This window comes from Lonchura striata, chromosome 4A (genome assembly GCF_050655825.1).
Source record: "Lonchura striata isolate lonStrDom1 chromosome 4A, ASM5065582v1, whole genome shotgun sequence".
Taxonomy (NCBI): Eukaryota; Metazoa; Chordata; class Aves; order Passeriformes; family Estrildidae; genus Lonchura; species Lonchura striata.
The window spans coordinates 3,847,819-3,867,030 of record NC_140742.1 but is presented as its reverse complement, the minus strand read 5'-3'; the positions used below and the strand labels follow the sequence as shown (position 1 = coordinate 3,867,030).

General features: G+C 37.9%; 1 long non-coding RNA gene across 1 annotated transcript in view; it reads right to left on the bottom strand.

Moving 5' to 3' along the window:
* The window catches only part of LOC110471132 (uncharacterized), a 112,308-nt gene that overhangs the window by 67,846 nt on the left and 25,250 nt on the right, over positions 1 to 19,212 (bottom strand). Inside the window, exons 3-4 of the long non-coding RNA XR_014952396.1 lie at positions 2,424 to 2,461; positions 89 to 234 (exon numbers count right to left, since the gene is read on the bottom strand). This is a non-coding gene — a long non-coding RNA (uncharacterized LOC110471132). The remainder of the gene's footprint in view (positions 1 to 88; positions 235 to 2,423; positions 2,462 to 19,212) is intronic.

Sequence of the window (19,212 nt, the reverse complement as noted above, 5' to 3'; positions counted from 1 at the left end):
ATCCCCCTGCTCTCACACCCTGGTTTCCCACCCGTGGTGCCAGGGTCTGTTCTGCACTCTGGGATATCTCAGGAAGGTGCAACCTCACTTGTACTTCAGGTGTTCAGCTGGTGGGCAGGGACACCTCACCCCACGGAGCAGCAAATGTGTGGCACAGACAGAACCAGAGATTTCAGACATCGGAGTGAAGAACGTTGATGGAAAATTGCGCTCTGAGCTGCTGACATCCTTTAGCTATAAAGCAAAAATAAAGCAGAATAATGTTTGGAAAAGAATAAAAGCTCTGGTTTATATTTACTCTGTGCTCACAAAATTCATTCTTCCTTTCCTTGGCTAGTCAGAGACATAAAAATTCTATTACAAAAAAAAGAGTTTGCTCCAGACCCCATCAAATGTCAGAGACATCCTGATAGCTAAGTGCCAGCACAAAATAAAGATTAATAATATTGGCAGCAACCTGCTTTCCCAAGACTTCTGTAAGGAAAAGGGACAGACAATACCAGGGTAGCCATGCAGACAGTTCTTGGCTCCTACTTTTCCACTGGTGTTTTTTCCAGTGTAAACTTTATCCTGAATCCCTCGAATTATTGTAAGAATTCCTATGGATTTGAATGATGTGGTATCACCACTTCAACCTTTCACCCCCAGCAAAAATATAAAAATAAATAAGGAAAAGGCTATGCCACAGTGCAGAAATGTTGTTCTGCATTCCAAACCAGTCCCACACGTTCCTGCAAACGCAGTGACTGTATGGATGTTCCTCTCATGCATAAAAAAGATCCTTAACAGGCTGTCTTTACTCACAGGGCCCTTCAACAGGTATTCCCACTTATGTCTGGAAGTGCTATGTATTGTAAACGTGCACACCATCTTATTTTATATTGAAACAGAAACAGATTGTTTCATATAGTTGAAATAACTGATAACAGAAGGCAGAGCCATGCTAATTTATGTTGATCAGGATCTGTGCACATTTTCAAATCTTTGAAGGGAGGCAACTTGAACTGAAGCTGTTATGTCTAAAACCATCACATGAAGCCCAATTGAGGAGAGCTGGAAAAAACAGTTGTGCAGGAAAAAAAGACAATTTAAAAAATAGTTAAATCCTTGTCTACTTTGAAATTGAAGATTTCTGTGCTGAGATTGAGAAGAAACCCTGCATTTCCAGCAAGAAGTATTAATGGATAAGATGCCATGAAAGAAGTGATGTCAGGTAAGCCAGAAGCTCTTAAGCCAACTATGAATTTAGGAGAGAAAAGCACAAATATTTTACTGACATAATTGATGTTGGAAATCTGACTTTTAAAGCATTGGTATGGATTTCCTAGCACTATTTCTACCCACAACATTATTAATCAAGTAACCAGTGATGTCCCAAGGTGGCACTGGGGTTGTACCACCAAGGTGTGTATGAGAGATTTCCTGCACTGCACTGGCATTGCCAGTGGGAATTTCTCCATGAGAAAAAAAGAAAACAAATCAATGATGATCAAATTGAAAAAAAATTATGGAAGAGAACAGAAAAAACAAGCAGAGTTATCGGGCGACCTTCTAAGGTGTATCAGAGAGAGAAGGAGAATTACAAAGTCTCCTGAAAAGGTTGGGGAAAGCCCCTGCAAGAGCTGTGGGTGTTGTGGTGCCAGTGGCAGCATCAGCCCCATCCCTGACCTCCTCCCACTGTGCTCCTGGGGAATTTCCAGGGGTAGATCCTGGCAAACAGCAAAGGAGGCAGCTGGAACAGGCTCTGAAACAGTCCTGTACTAGGCTGGAATGATCAGAGAAGTGATAACAGCCAAGCCCGTCCTTATCACCTCAAGAATCATTCCCACAGGGATGGGAGGTTAATGGAAATTGGGCAGCAGCTTTTTGCTGTGGACGTGGACACACTGAGCCAGGCTGGGGAGACAGGGTTTCATTCTCTGGTGCAAAAGCACATTTTTAGGTCTCTAAATCAGGCATGCAGGCAGATGTCTGTACAAAACAAACATGGAAGCTTAGGCTTGGCCGGGATGGAGATTTCCTCATCACCATGCACCACCTGCTTTGCTGCCACCACATGCTGGCACAGTCACAGTTTTGTTTTCTGATATCAAATATACTTTTAGAGTACCAGAGATGACATATATTTGGTAAGTGCAGGGCTAAAGAACCCTTACTCATGCAAAATTAATGACTAAAAATGGCTGAGTATTCTTTCTCACCAAGAAAAAGGCAGTTACAAAAACCTGGATTTCCATGTCAATTATCAGGCCAAGAAAAACCTAAAATCTTAACTATAGTAAGTGTACTAAAACAAAAGAAGAACTTTTAAAGTGCTTTCTGTTTTTAAATATATATATATTTAAAAATACAGCATTGACTGCCTAAAAACTCTTTTGAAAATGCATTTATTTATGGAGAAAACAAAATTCCCTTTTTCTTACCATGGTTGATAGAGACCTTGTCCTAGCCATGATCTACCCTAGGAAACACAGAGAAAAAGGAATTTCATTACAGAGACACGAAATTTGAGTTGAACTCCTTATGTAGATGCATGTAGAGATGCAGAATATGGTAGTATTGAAAAATAAATTTTACACAGGGATTTAAATAAACGTATTAGTATTACCTTGGTTTCAGGAGTGGATGGAGTTTTGTTGGGAAAGAACTCTGGGAATGGCTGTACTGGCCCAGAATGAACCAGCTTTTCCCTCCTTTGTACCACCCTGCTCTTTTATGTCCTCTGCCAGCAAAGCCAGGGCTGATTTGTATAAAATAACTCCAAATAGAAAAATAAAAGTGGACATTTTCTATGCTGCACATCACTTGAGAAATCCTTGACAGACTCAGGATTTGCAGGAGACTGAATTGTTAACTTCTAGAATTACAAATCAAGCATCATCCCATATGGCACTACTTTTCAAATGACTTCCCTGTAAATCACAAAACCAGAATTCTGACTCATCAGCACTGCCACTGACTGTGTCCATGACATGAATTTGGGCTCTTCACAGAACCAAAAAATTTACAATATCCCAGTTAGTGCCCAGGGTGAACTGGGAGTAACTCTGGGACTAACTCCTTCTGTGTCCCCCCTTTAAATTATATTTTACTTTCTCAAGGGTTTACTTTTGTCTTGCGTGTCTTTTCCGGAGCTCCTTGGCTCCCCTCCAGGTGAACACAATATCCAGTAAACATTCATTTTTCTGTAAGTTTTATGCAGCAAAGACATCACCAGCATTAGCTGTACCAGTGCCACACTGCTGTTTAGGTCCTGCTTTCTATTATTCCTGTTTATCTATTAACAATTATTTCAACAAGATAACTTCATTTAAATGAAATATCTTCCTTCCATCTCCCTTGTCACAGGACCCAGAGTCAGGCAGAATCTGGAAGTAAATCTGCTTTTTGTGACACATCAGTGAGTAAAACAATGTCTGTAACAAGGGAGCTTTGTTTTATGACAGCGGAATTTCCTCTCTTCCCCAAAGTTTGCTTTTATCCTGGGGCATCCAAACAATACCTTTTTCTTGCATATTTATTGTACTCCATCAATGATTCTGAATCTCCCTCCTCTCCATGTTTGGAATAGACCTGTGTAAGCTTTATCCTATGGATTTCAAGCATATGAATTGAAGTATGAAAAATCAACTCTTCAGCAACACCACTACCAAATCCCATTTCAAGCAGAGTGACCAACTCTGTCAGTCACAGGAATCAGGACAAATAGAGAGAACTTTCTTGAGCTTCTCAGGGTTTTCCAACACATTAATTTGATATATTGTTACTGAGAAATATTACACCTATATCAAAAATATAAAGACTCTACAAGAATGACAGGATAAAATACGATTTTTTTTCAGTAGTGTCAACAGTGAATTAGTTAAAATTTGCAGTAGAGCAGGATATAAGCTTTGATCCACACTGCAGCATCCCCACAGCTCACTCCTGAGATTATTTCATTGCCATCTGAAGCACGTATGAAGACACAGGGCCTGCTCTAATTACAATATTGTAGTTTTGACTGACAGACAATATGTCTACAATCAACTCATTTGAAAGCCATGTGTTGCGACAGTTCCTTGTCCGACTCCACAGTGCAGAACCAAGACAAATCAGTGCCTTGTTACTCTGCACTAATCCCACAGTTAAAAAAGGGAAAAATCTCAGGAAACACATGTACACAAAGAGCAGTGGGGCCAAGAGGTACCCCAGTTTCTTTTTCTCTTTTCCTAATTGTTAACATCTGCTGACTCCTCAAACACTGCCAGAACGTTTGAAAACAACACCTCAACACATGTAAACTCCAAAACTACTGATCCCAAACTTCTCAAACTTCACATGTGTCCCAAACAAAGTAAGTTTGAATATGAAAAATTAAAAATCTCCGTTTCTGAAGCCACAAGAAACCCCACATTATTACACTTATTCCTTACTCACCCCAATATATCTCTGATGCTGAAACAACGTTTTTATTCTGACCTCACGCCGGCCTGGATAAGTATAATTATTATGCAGCATAACATGACAGAGATATCTGTCATTAGTAGAATTTCTGGAATTTTGAACATACATTTCAATAGCCTAAGTGGACCTAGCTTGGCAATTTAGCTGACCCTGGAAAAGAGTGCCTTATGTTCATCTTGTGCAATCTGTCCAGTAACAGATGTACACCATTAAGATGTAAAGTGAGGTGGAGGAGGATGGGAACAGCAGGAGAAGAGTCAGGCCATTAGCAGAGGAGCCATGAGCTTCCCTAGGCCAGCACCAAGGCAGACAGGAACCTACAAATCACTCAAAACAGGTTTTTCCAGTAAACCTGTGATCAACAAATTACTATTTTTGAAGCATCGTGCTTACTTTATGTTAAATGATACGTAAACATATTAAAAAAAAATTAAAAAAAGGTGAGTGCAGGGTTTGTGGTGAGAGCAGGGGGGTGGGAGCAGAGAGGGTCAGGTGTGGCAGAGGGACAACGAAAAAAGCAAAAAGCCAGTCCCAAATCACAGCCTGGTGTGGAGGGGCAGCTCTGCTCTCCCCTCCAGCTCACAGGAGCAGCAAACCACGGGTGGGGAAGTTCTCCAGGTGAAGCTGCTGCTGGTGACCTGCCACAGCAGCAGACACAGCCTGGCACCTCAGCAGCTCATCTGATTAGCACCATCAATACACTGGGAGGGTTTAATGGCTTTTGAAGCTCTGTCCTTCCTATTTCTGTGAAATTTTCTCACCTTTGTTTATTCAGTTACTACAACAAATGTGTAAAACCAGACAGGACTTGCAATTAATTGGTTTTTAAAGTGTTCAAAGCGTCACTTTCCAGGATTATCGCAACACAAAAATATTCATCGTATCTGCCCACACCAAATGTTGATATAAATTATTAATTTAAAGCAAATGTGACAATTAAGCAGATTTATTAGCCTTAATTCATCATGCAATTACTAAATTACTTCTTTTTAAAGCTCGTCTTCTCTCTTTTTTGCAAGCAAAACTGCTTTTGTTTTAGGTACCATATTTTATTTATTGATACACATCATCTTGAGAATGAGCTATCCAAGTTAAATTTTGTAGAGACAGCATTCAATTAACGCACAAACAAAATACATACACATACTTATTAGCATCACAATAGCAGTCTCCAGGGAGGAAAAAAGTGTCTTTCAGGCAGAGTTTTCAAGTAAATAATTAACAGACAAAACAATCCCTGAAACTGTGGCTAAAGCACCCTTCTATTTGCAGTTTTAGTACAGGGACCTCTAATTGACCAGGGTTGGATTGTTCATCCCTAAAAGTAGCCCCTTTTGCCATGAGGCTGAAACCACAGATGGGAGAATAATGGCCACATTTGTGTTTGCCTTGCCCGTGGCACAATGTCTATTCTGTCAATAACAGAACACCAGGATTATGATTTTTAAGTTTTCAGAGGTATGAGAGTCCCTAGCTGAAAGTATATTAGAAATACAGATAGAAAACTTTAACATCCAATTAATTGTAATAAACACATATGGAACATGGCTCTTTGGACAACTCTGGTCTTTACCACAAACACAACTTATTCACCACATATTCCTTTGGGTGTCTTTTATAAAAAAAACCATCTCTGTTTGTGGTTTAGGTTTTTTTCCTCCCTCACACATTACATGTTGCTCTGGGAGCTTAAAATATTGTTTTCAGCTGAGCAAAAGGAAACGCCAGGGATAATTTTGATAAATGTAAGCCATCTCATATTTTCTGTTAACAAGTGCTTTGTGTGTCTAATAACATGCACCTGTGAAGCTGATTTTTCTTTTTCATGTGACCTCACAGAACTAAAAAGAGACTGTGCCTTCTGCTGGGGCAATAACACGATGGAGAGACTTAATAAACACAGAGATAGAAAAGGCCTCCTGCCCCCTCCCCACCCTGTGGGCCATCCCTCTCCTGGGTTGAGGTTTATTCTCAGGATTTTTCTGGTGAAGAATAAGCCTGGACCTACAGATTGTGGTGGGATAAACATGTCTAAAGTGGGCTGGGCTCAGCTCAGTGATCAGTGCAAATCCTCCAAATCAGTACAAGATCAAACACTGGACTCGATGCTCTTGGAGGTCTTTTCCAACCTAAATATTAAAGCTGCTCCTCCAGGAATGGAACTCTTTACACAAATGAACAAACACAATGCTCCTTTCTAACAGACTACTAGGAGGTGAAAAATGCTACAGAACAGTGAGAATTTACACAGATCTCATCAGTATTTGGAGTGCTGCTCTAAAATTCCAGTGTATTACTCCCTATAGCTAAATGCCTGTGATAATGCAAATAATCTGGAATTGTGAAAATTCACCGTGCTTCCAATGGACTTGGCTTTCCAAACAGATTTCCCAGGAGCAAAGAGCACAGACCTTTCCTCCAGGGCTGTCAGAGATCCCTGTTTCCCCACAGGGATAAGCTGGGGGCTTTTCAAGCTCCCTGCCAAAATTTCCCAGGTCTATTTGTTTAGGATGAACAGGGAATGGTATATATTCTTGTTTTGCACAGGTGGGTCTTGTTTGACTCCGTTCTTCTGGGGATAAAACATTAAAAAGAAAGAATTATAGCCTGATACAGAAAATACCTAATGAAACAAACGAACAAACAACTTGATTTAAAAAAAAAAAAAGTCAGATTTCCCACAGAACTTCTACTTGATATCTTTGTCACAAGGGAAAGCTTCAAAGTTTCTGTTTTGAAAGCTGTTTCATTGTTTATCATGTAAAGGCTCCTGTGAATCGAGGTAAATAGTAATGAATTTCTTCCAATCACTTGACAACTACAAAAGAAGCAAATATCCACTGGCTAATAAGAATTAAAAAGAAAATTGTAGCTTACCTGGTTTCCTGTAAAAAAGATTTTCCTAAGCAGAATCAGTAGGTCTCCAAGTGACAAAATATTTTTGCTTTAGATGAGACAACTTTCTCAGCTTTAAAGAAGTTCTTTAGAAAATGAAAAATATATTATATAAATTTTCTCCAACACTCAGCCTAACATTAAAATACTTCATCATTAAAAGAAATATGTCTTGTACTATATTAATTTGTACAAATTTTAGATTACAATTCAATGTGTCTGTGAAACGTGACTGACTGGAAATTTTCCTTTTAAAGTAAATATCTTCTGGTCAATTTTTTTAAATTATTCTGTCTCTGTTTCTAAATTCCTCTTAGCAAGCTTGTTTTATTTTAGGAATGCTCTTTTAGTCAATTATTTAAATTGTAAGGCTGTACAACAGGATATGGTCTGTAGGGATCTGTTATGTACTGATGGGTCATTTATTTATGAAATTTCTGTGCTCTGTGCCTGCTAAAATATTGATGTTCTTCCCCTTTGCTCCTTTTTTCTGATTTAAGTAAAATGGTAAGTATTGAATTGAATTAATTTAAAGATTAGCCATTATAATGAAGTCTTATTTAATCATTAAGATAAGCCAAAAGAGGTGAAATGTGGCTGACAGAGTTTAGTTTGGAGCAGAGTGAAGCTTCTGTAAAGTCTCACCCACATTCTGGTTTAAATATTATGTTAGTTTTCCTGAGGAAGGAAATGTCATTGTCACCTGCATCTCTCATCTCTGCCCCTCCCAAGGATGTGACATTATTCATTTCCTTATTATTATTACTAAATTATAATATATAATACAATAATTATATATTCAACAACTATTTAAATCTCTTTAATATGTAAATTATAATATATAATACAATAATTTATATATTAAAGAGATTTAAATAGTTGTTGAATATATAATTATAATTATTATATATAATAATATAATATATAGTAAATAATAATAATGATAATAATAATAATAATAATAATAATAATAATAATAAAATCCCTCTTTATTATTAACTTGATTTTCACATTTAAACAACAGCCATGGCCAGCTAAAAGTGTTCAGGTAATTTAATTTTGCTAAAATTCTTGCAAATGTCTATTTCTCTTTAAGTATCTTCCTGAAGCCTTCCATTTATTTATGGGAAACTATCACTCGTCTATTTTGTGATTTGGCACTGCTCTCTTTTACCAGAGAGCTGCTTTTACAAGAGTCTCATGTAAATAAAACATTTCCTAGCTAGCAGAGTTTTCTAATTTAATTCCTGTTTTTTTCATCCTTACATGAGAAATGAGCCTTGCTGGCCAAGCTGAGGGATTGGTGTGAATGTGGTCTGAGGTGTCATTTGTAAAACAATGAATTATTAGAAGAGCTAATAGGAACAACCTATGATGATGCAGTGTCAAGCAAGGCTATTTGTCCTTCATAATCCCTGCCTTTATGGGTTAAAAATAGTTGTATATTCAAAAGCAATCTGAATTTCAGTGTCTCAGTTGTTGGTATGTCAGTAATTTATCTAGAATAGTCCATACTTTGTCATAATATCCCCAAAAATATTGCAAGTTCATTTAATAGTGTGCTGTGCTTTAGAAAAATACATGGTTCCATTTCAGGAAAAATGTTACATTCAAAGTTTTCTTGGTGTCCTTGGTATTTTGAAAAAGACAAGAGACTTTGAAATTCTGATACTTGAGTGTTTAAAGAGATTCAGTAATTATATTAATATGAAAAAAATACAAAGATAAATTCTTCTTTTTCATAATAAAACTATAAAATACGTCACAGTCTCTGGAATAGAATGCAGCCCATGGAATAATAAAAGGAAACATTTATGCATGTATTTGATCAGCTTTGAAATAGAAGTGCACAGGGAAAATTCTGGTCTGCACTTCCAACAACTCCTAAAAATAATTTCTGTTGAGCAAATGGATCATGAGGCAGCCTCTGGAATCACCATAAAGGGGGAGCCAAAACCTCTACTTGAGTCAGGGGCTGACACCTGACTCTGCATTCTTAGGAAATTTGATTTTCTGTTTCAATTTTCTACTTGTAACGCCAGACTTTCACATGAATTTATAACCCAAGGAAGAAAACATCAACCTCAAAATGTGTAAGTAAAATCTGGGACTTATTGTGATCCATGAAATCCTAATTACTGAGCTGTTTACCAGAGATAAAAGCTGGCTGACAATGCAGTGCACCAGCACAGTTTGATCACTAATTGTAATCTATCAGGAGCCATAAAATTACTTCAGAATACCATTAATGGTTTTTAATTCTGAACTGGGATTTGGAAACCTTGAGATGCTGTTTAAAAAAGACTCCTCTCTATCTTGAAAAAAATAAGCTTCTACAAGTGATTAAAGGAAAATGAGGCATGGATGGACTGAAGAAAGGCCAGACTGTAGGGTGCACACAGGAAAATACATAGTGTGGGAATATTTCAGAACTGGCATGAATCCAGGAGCCAATTTAAAGCTTTTCTCTGGATATCAGATGGTCTGGTGGGACATCAGTACAGCAGGTACCTCTCGTGAGGTAAGTGCACCTAAAGCACCTTGTTAGAGCTCCAACATACCCGAGGGAATGAGGAGCAACAGGTCAAAAAATGTCTTCTCTAATATCTACCACTGAGCATCTGCTCCATAACTTCAGCCCAAAATTTACCATTAAAATTATGCAAACAAAGAATGTAAATAATGACTGGAAAGGATTATTCCCTAATTCTAAATTACAGTGTTCTAGTAGCAGCACAAAACGAAGCAATTTCTTTGTGCTCCAGCTCTTTCAAAGAACATTAAATTCAATTTTAGCAATTAAAATTCCTATGTCATTAATCAGAGTTTGGACTTTAATGCAAATAGCAATATGGGACACGACAAAAAATCCCAATGCTGGGTCAGAAAACCAGGCTGGCATTGCATTTTCAGAATACTGCAGATCAGGAATGTGGGCACAGGCTCTGGGTACAGTGACAAAATCTGGTCACCTGCTTGGTCAGGTCAGTCAGGGACCTGCTGGGGTGAATCCAAGCAGGAGTGAAGGAATCAGGGGTGCTGGATTCCCTGGGAAATATATTGATTTTCTTTACAAATATGAAGCTGACTTCAGGATGGCTGTCCTGGGAAGGTACAGCCAGCATGGCACTTACCTGTACTAAAACAAGCTAAAATGTCACAGCTGGAGTGAAACAGCTTCACTTGGTCTGTTGAAGGACCTGAGTGAATTCAGGGAAGAAAAATCCATCCAAGGTTATCAAAGAAAGGCCCTGGGGAGGGCAAGCTGCTGCCAGCTGGGAAATTCTCTTGGAAAGTTCATTCTGTGCTCAGCCTGGACATTGGCCTGACCTTGCAAAGTGCCTTTCCTAATGGGACATTCAGTCACCATCAACAAACCTGCTCTGAAAGAGGGAAACCGAGCATTTTAGTGACAATAACCAAATGATTTTTAACTATTTTTGACTGTTTTTAACTATTTTTAACTCTATTTCCCCAAACATTAATTGTGGAGGCAGATAAAAGATATTTCACTGCTACTTTTCCTGGTTTTGCTGTGACTACCAGCCAGCTCGCTGACACTCTTCCCTGTGATATTTCGTTTCTCCCTGAATGAACCAGTGTTCTTACATAAAGGACCACTTTGTTTTCCTGGCCTTCAGGGAAAAGCCCTGGCCTTAGATCTCCAAAGAACAAGTATCAAGTATTCACATGACTGCTTAAAAAATAGCACCAAAATTGCATTTGTCAGAATCTCCTGTAAAAATATTTTGCCTGTGCAAAACACTTTAGGCCCAATGCCACAGAAAATTAAGTTCATTGCAAAAATCCTTCTAATTTGGCAAAGAAAGTCTTTGATCCCAAATTTTACAGACAAGGCACTCTTTGACTTTTGGAGCTCAGTTTCTTAACCTCTACCTATTCTTTTATATCTTATCATATTTGCCCTTTCTTTTATATTCCTTTTTTTTAAAATGCAGAAATTTTGCAGGTTGGGCCAATTTTCTCTGGTTGTTTTTTCCTTTGCTGATGGAACAATAATAATTTTATAAAATAAATTTTTAAACTACTTATAGCTCTATGGTTCCAAAATGAAAATTTTTATTTTGTTATTTTAAAGCAAATCCAGCCACTGGTGTACAGAAACAACATGAATGCTAATCTTTCACATTATTTTCAATAATGCAAGTTATTATTCTGACAGTCAGCCAGCATATAGTAGAGAAATTTAGGTAAGTATAAAACAACAAAACAGCAAAAATACTAAAAATTCTTTACAAATATAAAGGTGGCTTCAGTTCAGACCAATGTAATTAGGCTGAAAATACATTGATATCTTTTTGAAGCACATCTTTCTTTAGTCTGTGCTCCATGAATTTCCTCTCTGGAGTCTGCATTGAATGAAACATCCCTCCAAATATGTTTAAAAAGTGCCTTAAATTTTAAGTCATGGATAACTTTTCATTAGACTGAAGCAAATGAAATTATTTGGAAAAAAAAAAATTGCTAGAGCTCATTGATACTGTATTAATACTGATAAATTGCTAACATCCACAATTTACTATGCACTTATTTAAGGTTTTAAGCATATTTCAATTTGCCCATGAGATTTCAGCACGAATCACTCCAGAATCATCTCTCCATGACCCAAGTGCATGAAAATAATGTTTCAAATGGCTGATTGTAAATGTCTGTGTGTTGATCCTGTAACATTTTTATAGCAATAACATTGGGCTGGTTTTATGGGAGATGCTTTGTAGCTTGGCATCTGAAATGGGATTGCTCAGCACACACATCTAAGGAGAGGAGTCAAAACTCTGTCTTATTCAAAAACGTGTCACCACCCCAGATGTCTTCTTGCAAAACCCTCTGACCCACAAAAACAATTCCAAAATTCTTGCACACCACTTATTTGCACAGAAATTAAGAACTGATGAGACTCTTGCTGAAAAGCCTTTTTCTGAATTTTTTCCCCCCAAACTTTATCAGTCGAATAGAGTTCAAATTCTTTAGTTTTGTTCCCAAATTTAGATGCTTATTTATCTTATAAAGCCATGCAAGTAAATCCTAGGCAGTAACTCAGGATAAGTGAACTTCATCTCTATTTTGTGGTTATTTTTGTATTGATGTTGCTGAAATGAGAAATCCACCCCGCAGTCCTCACAATGATTTAAAAGATGCTCAGGCAGTTTTTTCACATTATTATCAGTAGTTATAAAGGGCGAGAGAGGAAATGCTTATTCAAGCTACAAAAACATGAAAGAGGGAAAAAAAAAAAAAAGATTTTTCCACATTAAAATTCTTTGTCTGTTTCAAATTTAAAAGCGAGTAATAGCTAAAATATGCATTGGGTTCTGCGAGACGCGGAGCAGCAGCGAGCGTTGCAGAGCATCACTGCAGAGCCCTGGTGCTCTTTTCTACACCGAATTCTTCAGGAGCCCAAATCCCTCAGGCTATTCCAAAAATCTTCCAGATCCTCAGTGCCATGCCAAGGCAAACCTTGCCAAATCCACCTTTCATTCTCTGTTTGCACATTTCTTACACCAGCCCTTCCGAGGACAGAGGTGTGTTTTCTTGGGTGTTTGCACTTTGCTATGTAAATTCTCAACACTCAGCACAGCCAAAAACCTGTTTTCTTCGGCTGAAATTGATAGCACAGGGATTTTTTGTTTTGTTTTGTTTTGATTAAAAAATACCCAACAACTTCAGTCATTAAACCTAAGCCTTAATTATTTACAGAAGTCAAACTTCCACTAAGTCATGGGTATTTTGCTTGTATGTAGACTGAATTCTAGTCAAATATTTTAGACAAATATGAACGAATTCAAATGAGATGGAATTTGGTAAAATGATATCTCACATTTTCTATAATTAACATATAGTAAATCTGGAATTTCACTAGAAAATAATCCAAATTGTGCACTGAAATCAGCTCAGTAACAGTTCCATTAACTGAATGTTATAGCCAAGAAAGATTTTGCTTTTTTGTTAAAGAGTGAATTAGTATCATAAATTAAAAGATTCACCTTGCTATAAGATAACCTTTGGAAACAGGCAATTCTAATTTAAGACTAGTGTTGAAAATGGGACTTCCAAATAAAGCCCTGACAGTTTTAATTTTTTTTTAAGTAGATAAAACAAACACAGCAGTTCAAACCCTACAAGAGGAAAATAAAACAAGCTATACATAGGAAATATTAAAGAAATATGAAATGTTCATTTTCAGTATTTAAACACAGAGTATTTAGTCAGTGTACACAAGAGTGCTTCATCCCAAGTGCCTTTACAGCTGTGTCAGAGCACCATTAGTATTTCTGCCATGGATTACTGCATGGAAGAGAACAGTTTCAAGAGGAATTAAATATGGATACAACCTTCTGGCTCATGATGTCCCTAAACTGCAGATTGCCAGAAGTGTCCCTTGGGACAGGGCAGGAGTGGCTGAGTGCTGGCTTTGCTTTTCCCAATATTCCAGGAATATTGGGAGAGGCTGGTGTGACCCAGGGCCCGTGGTCACCACGCACTGGAGCTCTCAGCAAGGTGACTCTGGAGTATTTCTGTGCCATACATTTGTTCTTGAGAGAGGGAAGGGACTGAGAACAGCCTTTAATAAAGGGACACAGATGTTTGTGTTTATTGCACCACCTGAGCTAATTAAAATTCTTACCTTTTTAAAAAAAGGGAAAAGCTCCCTGTGGGAATGAGAAGTGGCTTTAAAAAAAAAAAATTACAGATGGGATAATGAAAAAGATATTTATTTTCAAAATAAATTATTTTGTTTAGAGCTTTTGAGGAAAAAATTAGTATTGTGATGCTGATGCCCAATTTCACAGCTTTCTTTGTTTGAATCAGGATGTGAGAAAATGGATTTGTCAGGCAAGTGCCTGAAGATCCAAGGGAGATGTGCAGCACCTCATTTGGGTAAGAGGTTTTGTACTCAACATTGGAGAGGGAAAGGACTGGAGAAAGGATCCTATTCTGGACACCTAAAGGTGACAACCTTTGGCAGATAAATACTGTCATGGTGCTGCTGCTGTTACATGAATTCTAAAGAAGATTAAAAACTTTGTGTATTTCCCAGATGTTCCTGAGCTTTGCCATATCCACAGGGATTCCTGAGCAACACCCACAAGAGAATATCAATGAAGCTACAAAAATTCATACCTTAGTTGGAGGTGCACCTATCTGACTTTTTTTTCCCATTTCATTCCAATTTCAAGGACTAAATTCTTTTTGTAGTGAAGTAGTTACTGACTATAATTTGAACAACCCCTTTCCACATTTCATTGAACTGCTCTTGAAACCAAAATGCCAGATAAAAGAAAAAAAAGAAGCTTTAATCTGAATTAGTTTTAGAGTCAAATTGTTTTGCAGAGATAAAAGATTTCTGTTCACAGATAGGTTTCTGTTTACTTAACAACTAACAAATATTTTCTAAAGGTCTGAGAATTTTCCATAGCATCTTGATACAATTGAATAGAAGACCCATTTAGACTAATGAGCATTAAGATTAAATCATTTACTCACAGATCAAAGGAGATTTTAATTATGTAAACGAGTTGTTCAGAAACACAAAGTGTTCCATTAAGCTTCACAATTAATACATACAATATTTATGAGTTCAGACTTTTTTCCTTGTTAAAAATTGATTGTTACATCAAAAAAAAGTTTCCCTAGATGCACTGATTGAAGGAAAAAATATTTAAAGCCATAAAAGTAGCAGGCATGCAAAAGATTTTACTGCCTTTTGCTTTTCCTCCTCCTCTTCGTTTTCCCCTTCTCTTTTTTGCTGTTGTTGTTGTTGCTCTGAGCGCCTTGTCACCAGATGTTCATTATGTGTACAAAATATTGAGTTTCCCCAAGTCAGGACTCTCAGCACGGCCCTGCCAAACTGCAGGGCTGTCACTGGGCTCCAAAACCAAAAACACCCCTAAAACACCCCCACTGAAGGTCTCCACACTTCCTTATTTCTTAGAATATGGGACAGCAATAACCAACAGCATGGTGCAAAAAGGAGCTGAGGTTTGGTTCACTGGCAAGAATCATAAATTATCTTTTTTTAAGGGAACAACTTCAGGTAAAATGAAGCATAAAAGGGTCCCATCTTCCTGCTGACAGATATTACAACGGTGCTGCACAGGGTAGATTCTTAAATCACTACATTATTTCTAACAGGCAAGATTAAAATAAATGCAAAGAAAACAAATGATGGAAAGAATGCTGATAAAATATGCAAGCTGGATTAGTTATAGAGTAATTTATTTCTACTAGAAGTTCTACTTAGGAAAGCAAATCAAAAGAATGGAAATTTGCTGACACTAAGTAATCCTGGAAAACACAGAGGCTGGTTGTAAGAAAACTGATGACTGCTTAAGAGGGATGAAAAATCCATTCCAATTCTCAAGGCCAGAGGTTTGCATTAGAAAAACTTTTGACGAGATTAGTTTCTGAACTTAAAAACTTCATTAAAAAAAACTGAAAAGAAAAAAAATGGCAGAATATTTTTACTGGAGGTGCTGGGGCAAAATTCTAGCCCTGGCTGCAGAGTAAGCTCCAAGAAATTAAATCAGATCACTGGTGCAGATGCATCTGAGGCTACAGAGTGCTTTAAGTCAGAGTTAGCAGCTCAGCCAAGGAGGCAACTCAGGCTCTGACAAATGTGTAAATTTGACCAGAACAGTCACTGATGATTCCGTGTTAGATTTACAAGGAAGAAGCATAAAATATTTAAATATGTTATGAAATCTGTACCATTGTGTCAGTGAAAAATTCCAACACCTTCAACATTCTGTCTTAACAGAGCAGCTGAATTTTTGTGGGCTTTTTTTTTTTCCTCATATATTAGGAACTCATCATACTTTAGCTCTTTCACTCAATACCATGATCTTATGATTGATCCTATTTATTTTTGGTTTGTGTGCAACTTGATGCTGATGCCAGAGTTATTCTAATTATAACACAGTCAACAGAATGACAGAAATCTTATGTCCTGAAACTCCATAAATAATTCAATGGAATTCAATAGTTTATGTTCATTGCAATCCTAATAAGCCCACAAACTTATGGTCAGCTTTCAGGTATTTTCCATACATTTAGCATTCTATTGAAATATAATTGCATCCCAAACCAGAATCATTTGCCATGCCCCTAATGCTCCTGCTTTTGGATACAGATGGTGGAGAGAAAAAGTTTAATTCACTACTTATCTATTCCCTGCCTATCAAAATAAGCGCAAATGTAAATTATCCCAGTCACTTTCATGCATGGCACATGGAAACTGAGAAATCTGAGTGTTTTATATTTCCTTTTGGCAGAGGAAAAAGTGAACTGAAAATACTTTCAGTACCTTCTCATTAGGTATTTTTCTTACCCCCGGTGCTCTCATTTTCCCTGAAGCCTGGGCACAGCCTGGGCACAAGAAACTCCCACCAGACCAAGCAGGACACTGCAGCACATTCTCCTTCCAGGGAGGTGAGGGAGGAACTGTCCAGTGTGTCCCAGCCATCCCTGGAGCAGCTCTGGAGCCCTTGGCAGAGCACGGGAAGTGCCCAGGAGCAGCTGTGCCACCAGGGCACCCCAGGCTCTGGGTGGATCCAATCCTGCTGATGGAGATTTTCCCAAGGGATTTCAGCTGAGAGTCTCCAAGCCTTGATCCCTGTCTGCTCTTGGCACAGCTGGGTGTGATGCCTTAGAACTTCAGCTTTTATATCTTTAATGTATTTGTAATCCTGCAGTTCATAAGTGTGTAACTCTAAACTCCATGTACAGTGTGAGCTGCTGCTTTCCCATTTTGGGCAGACACAACAATTCCTCTCCAGGCCTGGCAACCAAGGACACCTCACTGCCTCAGGCCCAGAGATGGAAAAAAAGTGAGTTTGGGGGGGAGTGAACTGGGGGTAAATGATCATTACCTGAAGCTGTAATTGGAAGATTAAACCCCAAAATGCAAATGGACCAAACTTATAAAAGTGTGAAAACCCGTGACCCGCTGTAGTCCATGGTGGTGGTGGGGCTTCATCTGCTCTAAATGTTCCTGAAGACCCTTCAATAAATATAACTGGTTTTATTCCCTTAATTTTGCCTGGCCTCTGATTTTAGGTAGCCCAAAAAGGCATCAAGTGCACCCTCAGTGCTCTGGTTTGGGTGGGCAGCATTACCCAGCCACAAACCAGAATCTCCCTGTAGCTCTTGCCTTATCCCAGCAGCTCTGGGGACCTTGACTCCAGTTCAGCCAAAGGAGTTAAAACATTTTAAAGTGCCTGGAAGAGAAGGATGGAGCAGAGGTGGGGTTTGGGTTGGTTGGAGCCATTTGAATGATCTGGATTTCCCGTGTGTGGGACAGGCAGCAGGAAGGAGCTGGAACAGGGAGGTCAGGCGGGTGAGATCCTAACAGGCTTCTCGACTGCCTCAGGGCTGCCTGATGTCCCAAAGAGCCAAAATGTGCACAAAATATCCCAAAGAGCACAAAATGTGCCATTAGTGCTGCCTCACGGGCTGGCAACATCACCTTTGAAGTGCTGATATTCAAAACTTGCACTCAGCTTCCAGGCCACAAAGAATTAAGAACAAGCAGCTTCCAAATTTGCTGTGAGTCTTGTCTGCTTATTATATATTTGATAAAAAACAACTAAAAAATGTCTGTCTTTCAAAAATACAGTTTTCTGGTTTTTTTTTTTTTTTTTATTTTTTTTTTTTCTGGGAAGCTGGTGAGTTTTTAGAGGTACTTTTTAACACCCAGAAATATCCACTGCAGAAGTAAATGCATGAAGAGCATTGGCTATACACTCACATTATTGTTATTTCTAAAGTTATGTTTTTCTCCAACCATGAAATCACCTGAAAATTTAAGTCCCAGATCTGTTTTGGAAATTTCCTATTTTTAATATCTGTTATTTACATATTCCAGTTAAGTGTCAGAAGGAAGCAGAGATCAGAGCAAGAAATGAGGGATGGAGCCTCTGTCACTGCAAGGGTTTCTGCTCTGTGTTGTTCAGAGCTTTCCCCTGTCCCCTCCTAAAGGATCCAGAAGAGAGCATTCATCTCTTTTATTGGAAAATTATTCCCTAGTTTAGCAGCTGACAGCCACAGAAGGGAAAAAAAGTTTAATTTTTTCTTAAGTTTTAGCCCATTAGTCCAGAAGAAACTCAATGCCATCCCAGCTGCTTGCTCTTTTAATTTGTGTATATACACTTTCCTTACATTATCTCATGTGTTTAGTCTAACCAGACAAAAAAGGATGAATGTGATATATTTGTTTTTAGTGCAGTCTTTAATAAATCTTTATTTCTTCTTATTCAGAGTGCAAAGACAAGTAGGAGGATAAGAAATTAAATAACATTAAAAATTTACATATTCAGAACATAAATATATGTCTTAATTCAAAGTGCTTTTATAACAAAGATACTACTAAAAAATGCACATAGTAAAAGAGAAATCCAACAGAGCTTCCATCTGAGGCAATTTGAAGCATTCAGGCTCTTCCTTAACTCTTCTACAGCAGTTTGAAGATGAAAGAAAACTCATTTTATCCACTAAAATACAAGTTATACAGGGGGACTTAAAATAAACTGACCTAAAAATAGACAAGGAGCTAAAGATACTATGTTGTTTTCAAAAATCACAGCTGTTCAAACAAGAATTGAAAGTGAATGCATTTGTGATTTTCCAGATTATTGAATTTAAAATTCTTAGTCGCATTTCTCCAGTGCTCCTTTCCGTGGGATTAGAGCAGTAATGATATTTTTATGTCATTTGCTGCTCCCTAGTGGAGATAAAATATAATTTCAAGGTTGAAAAGATCACCAAGACAGAAAGAGATCGATTATTTGTAAATTTTGAGCTGCGAGGAAATCTGAGTTACTGAGATGAGTCAGTGCTGCAGTGCAGGGACCC